This window comes from Danio rerio, chromosome 3, assembly GCF_052040795.2.
Source record: "Danio rerio strain M-AB ecotype USA chromosome 3, GRCz13ab, whole genome shotgun sequence".
Taxonomy (NCBI): Eukaryota; Metazoa; Chordata; class Actinopteri; order Cypriniformes; family Danionidae; genus Danio; species Danio rerio.
In genome coordinates this window covers 61,918,462-61,927,451 of record NC_141023.1, presented here as the reverse complement: position 1 = coordinate 61,927,451, position 8,990 = coordinate 61,918,462, and the positions used below count along the sequence as shown (strand labels likewise).

The following is an 8,990-nucleotide window of genomic DNA, read 5'->3' as shown; positions in this document are numbered from 1 at the left end:
GTAGACTAATAAAATACAATATAATGGGTAATTTAATAGATAATATGAATAATACTCAGAAAAATGACTGTATTTACATTACTGTGGTGGTTGGAGTAGGGGTGGACATTAATAAAATACAATTAATAGGTAATTTAACAAATAATACAAATACTTCTCATTAACTTCCGGTCACAACTGTATCCCTTCTAGCAACAACCCACATATGAACATATTTATATTTCCCCATGGGCAAGAACAACTTTGTGCTTGATGTGTATTGTGCAGTTTTGTAGTATTTGTTTAATCTGTCCTCTTTTATTTTTCATTTTTAACACCACAGTGAAAACACAGTGAGTAGTAAGTAGTCTCGCTAAACATTCTTGCTTTGCCACTGCCAACAGTACCCTTAAGCCTGATTTATACTTCTGCGTCAAGTGACCGGCGTAACCTACGGCACATGCAACACGCGTGGCTGTGCATTTATACTTCTGCGCGCTGTCTCTGTTGGTCTGCATTAACACTTCCGAAACGCTAGTTGGTTGTGAGGTGTAAATATTCCTCTGTGTCGAGTTTCTTCTCCGTTTTTTTGCTTTTCCTGAACACTTTCGGGATGTACAAGTGGCTTAAACTCGCTCATTTTGAGGCAGGAACCGGCGGACGTGCAGCAACTTTAACTATGAGGTAAACACAAAACAAAACTTTCCATCGGGAGCTCCTTCACGGGAATCCACACTTGTAAGCAATCGCTACATTGGGTTCGCGCCATTCGTGTGGCTCTCGGTCCCGCCCAGACTCGTCAGCGCTACCAAGCCGACCAATCACAGAGCTTGTGCTACGCGTTGTTGCTACGCGTAGTTACATTTTTTGAGAGGTGCACGTCAGCGATGGCCACGGCGAAGGGCTATGCGTCAGCGCCGTAGCATACGCCGGCGTTTGACGCAGAAGTATAAATCAGCCTTTACTTGATAGAGTTGGTGCTGTGTTGGGGGTAACCAGTGATGTAAAGTAACAATTTACAAATCCTGTAAAACTACTGTAATTGAGTAGTTTTTCTCAGGAATTGTAATTTACTAAGTAGTTTTAAAAATGTGTACTTTTACTTTCCCTTGAGTAGATTTTTAGTGCAGCATCAGTGTTTTTACTCCCCTATTTTCCTTCAACCGGCAGTCACTACTTTATTTTTTCTTTTCTATGGGGATTAGAAAAATCAGTCCAGTGATTCCTGTCCAATCAAATCACACATGGATAGTCTCCAGCACAGGTGTCAAACTCAGTTCCAAAAGGGCCGCAGCTCTGCACAGTTTAGTTCCAACCCTAATTAAACACACCTGATCAAACTAATTGAGTCCATCAGGCTTGTTTGAAACCTACAGGTAAGTGTGTTGGAGCAGGGTTGGAACTAAACTGTGCAGGGCTTCGGCCCTTCAGGAATTGAGTTTGACACCCCTGGTCTACAGGATAGTCTACACACATGGATAGTGACAGGATAGTCTATGCACACACAGCCTTCTGAAGATACCTACCCAGTGCATCTGTTACTGAGAAATGCAGAGGTTTTTTTCTCTCATTCGCCATGCGTTCCCAAACGGAAACTAATTTTTTTATGCAAAACCTTCCCTCTTTCCTTCCCCCCGACACTCCCACATAAACAGAGCTGGACACTCTGAAGGCTGATTTATACTTCTGCGTCAAACGCTGGCATATGCTACGGCGCTGACGCATATCCCTTCGCCGTGGCCATCAGCCTCGCTGACGTGCACCTCTCAAAAAATGTAACTACACGTCACAACGACGCGTAGAGCAAGCTCTGTGATTGGTCGGCTTGGTAGCGCTGATGAGTCTGGGCGTGACCGAAAGCCGCGTGAATGGTGCGAGCCTGATGGAGCGATTGTTTACAAGTGTGGTGTCCGGTGAAGGAGCTCCGGATGGAAAGTTTTGTTTTGTGTTTACCTCATAGTTAAAGTTGCTGCACGTCTGCTGGTTCCTGCCTCAAAATGAGCGAGTTCGAGCCACTAGTACATCACGGAAGTGTCCAGGAAAAGCAAAACAGCAGCGAAGAAACTCGACACAGAGGAACATTTACATCTCACTGCCAACTAGCGTTTCGGAAGTGTTAATGCAGACCAACAGAGACAGCGCGCAGAAGTATAAATGCACAGCCGCGCGTTTCATGCGCTGTGGGTTACGCCGGTCACTTGACGCAGAAGTATAAATCAAGCTTGACTTTCCTGACTTTTTCCAAACTAAAGGTGTAAAAACACCCTGCTGAGACGGGAGTTTCGTGGCCCTTTAAACTATCCCTTCAACTGCTGCTTGAAAAGTACAGTTTGGTGAATCTATCCCTCTAAAAGAGTTTATTATGCAGGAGCAGCTGGAGACCATCATATCTGTTGAAGGCGGAGGAGTCTGGTTGACCGTTCCACCCAAATCGATGTTCAGTTTAAATATAGCCCGAATGAAATGAGAGCACGGCCGGATTTGGAGTTTTCTCACTATTATTTTTGTTGACCAACATCGGGTCCACCCTGCAGAGGAATGCCGCCCGTGGCTGGTGAGCCTCACTGGAGTGTTAGATCAAGACCATACCAAGTAAAAGAACAAAAGGGGGAAAACCGAACTCTTTTGTGGTATCTCTTGATTCGATTCTTGCTGCAACGATGGTCCTTTAGAACCGTGGCAGGGCTGGGAAGACGAGGCAGGGGGAAGCTGAATGAAAAATTGCTTTGGAGATGAGTGTACGCAGGGTGTCTCCTTGGCTGTCGTTTCCTGTCCGGAAAAATCCATTCATCATTTTCACGTCTGTGTGTCACAGCTTACTTTGGCAACGAGGAAGACTGTGGTAATGATGACACAAAGGATTGATGAGGTGCGTTTGGGGGGATGGATGGTCAAACCAGATGTGGACAGTGAAGCTGGAAGGAGAAGGGGAAAAGAATCATCAGTGCACCGAAGGTTATGATGTTGATATCCTGCCCATATTTATATCACATGTTCTCCTGGTCACTTTTAAGGGAGCGTGTGTCCAATATTTCACATAGGAAATGGAAAATCTGCCATTGTTTACTCACTCTCACCTAATTTATTCCATCACGCAAACCTAAATTAAATGACCTTAAAAAAACTTTTACTCAATTTCTGTTTTTTTCTTGACAGGTAAACAAATCACTCACTTTTATTGAATGGGAAATAACTTTTTGTTAGGACGATCATTAATATGCATTGAATTTAAGGTCGTGAATTGCATGGACAACATAGGCTCATTCTAAAAAAAAAACGTAGCCCTATACACATTTCTGGAGATCACGAATTACGTAGCCAGAGGTACAAATGGCTGCATTTCGTCTTTAAAACGAACACTATGGGGCGGTATGATACTGCTACTTTTCACGCTAACAGCTGTCCACTTACCTATGTATGGACGGCTTTTCCGCTGTTACCAGTTCGTCCAGTGGCTCACCATGTACATCAATGGACTTGAGATGCAGAGAGTTGACTACGATGTCAAGGTTTGAGTCCAGTGAAGAACAGTTCCAAACAGCAGTTAAGACAAAAGCCAACAAATAAAATAAACAAGTAAATAACAGGGTGAGAATGTGTTAAAATCTGAAAACTTGGCAAAAATCAAAAGAGCTTTTTATTTTCTGGATTGCTTTTGAAAACACGAGAGTTAGATTTGGGGAAGGGGGTGTGTGGGTCAATCTGTGCTTTTGAAAACACTATTGGTTGGGTTTAGGGAAGGAGGAGGATGGCAGAGTCAATTGGTTAGTCAGTCAGTCAGTCAACAGCGACCTCTAGTGGATTCACGATAAGCAAAAATTGCAAAAAAGAAATAAAACGTAGCTCCTGGAACGTATTCCAGAAATGTATATGAAGGTATGTAATTATAATGAGCCAGGGTTGATTATGGGACCTCGATTTCTGCTCTGATGATGTTGAAAATTCAACTCTACAGTTTAACAAATTAACTTTTATTGACTTTTTAGTGGTTTTAAATAATATAATACGAAAGAAAATGTCTAAAAAAGGGGCGAGGCACTGGCACAGTTAGTAGTGCTGTCACCTAACTGCAAGAAGATCGCCGTTTCAAGCCTTTGCTGGTTCAGTTGGTGTTTCTGTGTGGAGTTTGCATGTTCTCCCTGCGTTCGTGTGGGTTTCCTCTGGGTGCTCCGGTTTCCCCAACAGTCCAAAGACATGCTGTACAGGTGAAATGGGTAGGCTAAATTGTCCATAGTGAATGAGTGGAGCTGGATAAGTTGGCGGTTCGTTCTGCTGGGGCGACCCCAGATTAATAAAGGGACTAAGCCGAAAAGAAAATGAATGAATGAATGTCTAAAATAACAGAAAATGTACTCACAGTTAATTACAAGATTTCTGTAATATCGTAATATACAACACCAACCCAGACAATATATCACGTTAAACTATTAAAAACCTTAATAAAAGTCACTTTTTAAAAATTTTTCAAGATTAAAACTTGTTTGAAGAAAGATTAAGTTCCCATAATGCAATTTGAAAGCATAAATAGACAAGGAAATAAAACATGAATCACAAAATACAGAAAACTGCTAATTTACAAATAATTTATAGTGTAGTAGTCTATTGATGGGTTTTCCATTACCCTGTGTTTATTTTAAAGTAGCAATAAAAATGCCAAATTTTGAATTCTAATAAAAAGTTTCAAAAAAAGTGTTTACCCTTGCTTGGGGTGGTTTTCGACTTGTTTGAAAGAGGGTTTATGTGAATAATTGGAAATGGAAACACAGTTTCTGAATAAACTCTGATATAGCAAACATTACACCCAGGTGGATATTCACCGATTGGTTACTAGGTTACCAATACTACAGTGAGCTACTCTAACAACTTCACTGAAATGCACCTAATTCTCATTTGGAATTTAAACTTTTTATTTTTAAGATTTGCTTAATAGGATGGAAACCAGGCTACTGTAACTATTGCTTCTGGCATTGAAACCCATTTCAACCCATTACTCTACTGTCCAACCCAGGCTCATTGCAGATACATACACAGGTCTACATTTCTAAGGAAAGCAAAATACGTAACAAGGGGTGCTTGCAGTTTTTGCTAATTCACCAGAGGCCACGGTTTACCTTTTTGATGATGACAAATTCCTCTCGCACAATATACACTTAATCCAACCAGCTTGCTGTGGACTGAATAATGGACTGACTGCCCTACCCACCCCCTTCCTTATACCCATAGTGTTTTCAAAAGCAATCTAGGAAAAGAAAGCCGCTGCGGAAGCCCGATTTCACCACATTTTTAGCCTGTTGTTTTTATCTATTCTTTCTTTACCTGGTTTCTAGAACCGTTCTTCTCCAGACTTAAACCCTGTCATTGTGGTCAACTCTGCTCTGCAATTCAAGTCTACTGACATACGCGACGAGCTACTGAGCAAACAGCTAACACCGGAAAAGCAGTCCATAATGAGGTAAGCGATCAGCTGGTAGCGCTAAAATTAATAGGAGCCGTTGACAGCATCAACCCCCAGTATAGTTTGTTTTAAAAACAAAATGCAGCCAAACGTACCTCTAGCTACATAATTCTCTTCAGAAATGTAGACAGGGGTACGTATCCACAATGAGCCAGTGTTGTTGCTGTCTGTCTGATATGGTGAATATATTCCAAAATCTGTATTATCATTATATTATCATGACTTTTTAGCATTTTTTCCCCTCATCTATGCAAAGCAGCTTCATTGTAATCAACATTCTATAAGTGCTATAGAAATAAAAATGACTTGACTATCTGGCTGATCTAACGTCACAAAAATCAATATGGATTCAAAGAGACCTGAGGGTAAAAAGAGCCATAATGATTAAAACAGAAGTTAAATGTAAAATGTCCAGTGGCGCTTGTGTTACAGTGGATCTGATGCATGCATCATTAGATTTATTTCCCACCTTCATCAAGATATATGGGATTCCATTTGCTAAACATCTGGATCGGGCCACGGCTGTCACCCCGCACACCTGCTCAGATTCTACTGATGCATAAAGACAAGTATAGCTCCCCGCTGCGGGACACTGTTCTCTGTACACACGTTTTAATTATCCATCCCAAAAAAGATGAATGAAATAAACGCTTAATGGAATATTTTTAAATACCTTTTTAATATACACACACAAAAACAGGGTCAGAAATGAATAGTAAAACTTTGCTAGAAGAACCAAATGGAGCAGTTTTAATTCAGGATGCAAGGGCAATGTGATGGGTCGTTCATGAACAATTCGTTCATTTTGAACGAATCTTCAATATGAACTCTCAGGGAGTGATTCGTTCATTCGCGCGTGCGCACATTTGTGCAGGTGGTATCGTTCATTTCAAGTCTTCTGAGTCGTTCATCGCGGAAAGGCAGAAGCCAATCATATGCGTTTAGAGCCAGAAAAAGAATTGATCCATTCATCTCTCGAGTCCTCTATCGGGTCTGAATCATTCGTTCCTCACGGGCCAATCATATGCGTTTAGAGGCGGAAAATTAATAGGGTATATGCCGAGCTAGTGTTGTTCCCATGCTGATACACTTCCGGTGACCTGTTATTGAGAACTTTTTTCCATTTTATACGGTTCCTTATACAGCATCGATGTTGTAATGTCATTAAAATACATTCAGTTAAATAAACTTTAGCATTTATTTGGTTGCTCAAGCGTAAAACGAGACAAAAAGCTGTTTACTCCCACGCGCCCGTCAGAATCGGCAGGCTAACGCAGAAGCTCCAATGAATATACTGGGGTAAAATAAATGCTCATATTATAAAGATATGGCGGGGGAAATGTAATCAACCCAAGCTCATTCTGGAAACGTAGCCCCGCGGACGTTTCTGGAGACCGTGATTTACGTGGCCGGAGGTACGTAAAGGCCGCGTTTGGTTTTTTTCGAGGAGCCACACCGCCCCACCTCTTCGCGTTCGCCGGCCAACGGCTCGTCTCCGAGTGGAGGGCTTTCCCGACGCAATCAGTTTGTTCGCCTAGCTCACAGCGTTGCGTCGGCGGAGCGGAGGCCCTGGAGGAGGAGCCGGAGCCGGCCGCGGTGGACGACGACCGGGATCGAGTCCGGGGAACAGCGGGTTCCGGAAATCAGGTAAGACGAAAAACGGAATCCGAAAAATAAGGGCGAGAACGCGGCGGGATCCGAAAACGCGGTCGAAATCGAAGACGAGGGCTTTTGCTTTTTTTTTTTTTTTTGGATCCGGCGGCTTTTCACGCAGACGGCGCGGGCGCGAACGCTGCGCGGGCGCGAACGCTGCGCGCTCCCGAGAGGCGCCCGCCAGAGACGCGAGAAAGCGCGCACAGCGGCCTCTCGCGGATCCGCGAGAACAAAAAAAACGCTCGAATACGTACCTCCCGGGACGTAAATCGCGGTCCGCAGAAACGTCCGCGGGGCTACGTTTCCACAATGAGCCCGGGTTGAATGTAATTTAATGCAGTGCTTCTTGTACAATCTGAGACCCACTTTAAATCGGATATCACTCAGCTAGTGGAGATTGCTGATTTTTAAAGAAAACAGACCTTAAACGCACCGGATTTTGCGTTGGCATTCAATTCGCCGGAAACGCTTAACCCAGGTTACTGGCAAATTAAAAGTCCTATTAGCATGCTTCGGCATATACCCCATTGATCCGTTCATCTCCCGAGTCCTCTATCGGGTCTGAGTGGCCAATCATACGCGTTTAGAGCCAGAAAAAGAATTGATCCGTTCATCTCTCGAGTCCTCTATCAGGTCTGAGTCATTCGTTCCTCACGGGCCAATCATATGCTTTTAGAGCCGGAAAAAGAATTGAACCGTTCATCTCTCGAGTCCTTGGGTTTGAGTCATTCTGTCACGTGATGAACGAACGACTCAAGAACTAGAAGACTTGAAAGGTGAACTAATTATTATGGCTCCTATCGACTCAGACTGTGTGCATTGGTTAAGATTATATGTGACTGTCTGTAACGTGAACGAACCACTGACATTTGAAGACATGAAGAGGTGAGCTGAGCAACGAGATAAAAATACTTTCACAGAAAACAGAGCAGGTAAACATTTCATTATTATTTTCTTATGAATAATTTCTTATAGTATTCTATTTATGACTTATTTGTCGTGTGATCAACCTTTTGGGCTAGTTGTAGATGTGTTTGGAAGCAATCCGTAACATTTTTTATTTCCAATATTTTTATTGCATTTTTTCCAGATATTATACAAACTTACAAATATATATGAAAAATAGAAGTCCTATCAGCAAAGAGATGACATGAAATATATAGCAATAAAAACAAGAAATCTGTAGAACTCTACCCCCTTCTATGCACCATCCCTCCCCTCTCCCACCCCTCCCTATTTTCTGAGGCCTTCAATAAGTATGTAACGGTGAATCAAGACACTGATAAATAAATAAGACATTTAAAAAAATATATATATATATATATATAAATAAAATAAACAAAAATAAATATATGGGTAAATACAGAGGATGAAAATGTAAAATAAAAACTAGAAGTCTCTCTTTCTCCCTTTCGAAATTCTAGTCAGCAGTTCCTGAAATGTTAAGGTTCTCAATGACTGACAGTATGGGACTCCATGTTTTGTTAAAGGAGTTCAGTGATCCTTTAAAACAATGTCTCAGTTTCTCAAGATAGATGCAATTAAGAACCTCTTTAATCCAGTTTTCTGATGATGAAGGGGACACATGTTTCCATTTGAGGAGAGCAATCCGTAACATTTTAATAATATTTTGGCAAATTGAACCAAATGAACGAAATGACTCTAAAAAAAGATTTGTTCATCTCGATAAACGAGACTCAAAGATCCGAGTCAGTAAAATTATCTGAACTTCCCATCACTAAAGGGCAACTGAACAAATGTACACTGCTACTTTACTTTAAAAAGTGAATAAAGCTAGTCCAATAAAACCAAAACGTTGATTTTTCTTCGAAATATTTAAACCCATTTACTTAACTTTCATAATTATGCACATACAGTTGAAGTCAGAATTATTAGCCCCTCT

General features: G+C 41.7%; 1 long non-coding RNA gene across 1 annotated transcript; it reads right to left on the bottom strand.

The window, feature by feature from the left end:
- Positions 1-271: 271 nt before the first annotated feature.
- LOC141381365 (uncharacterized) lies at positions 272-4,000 on the bottom strand. Its single transcript, XR_015481416.1, has 3 exons — positions 2,202-4,000; positions 1,427-1,645; positions 272-1,232 (listed from the first exon to the last, which is right to left on the bottom strand). It is a non-coding gene; the product is annotated as an uncharacterized LOC141381365 (long non-coding RNA).
- Between the last annotated feature and the right edge of the window lie 4,990 nt (positions 4,001-8,990).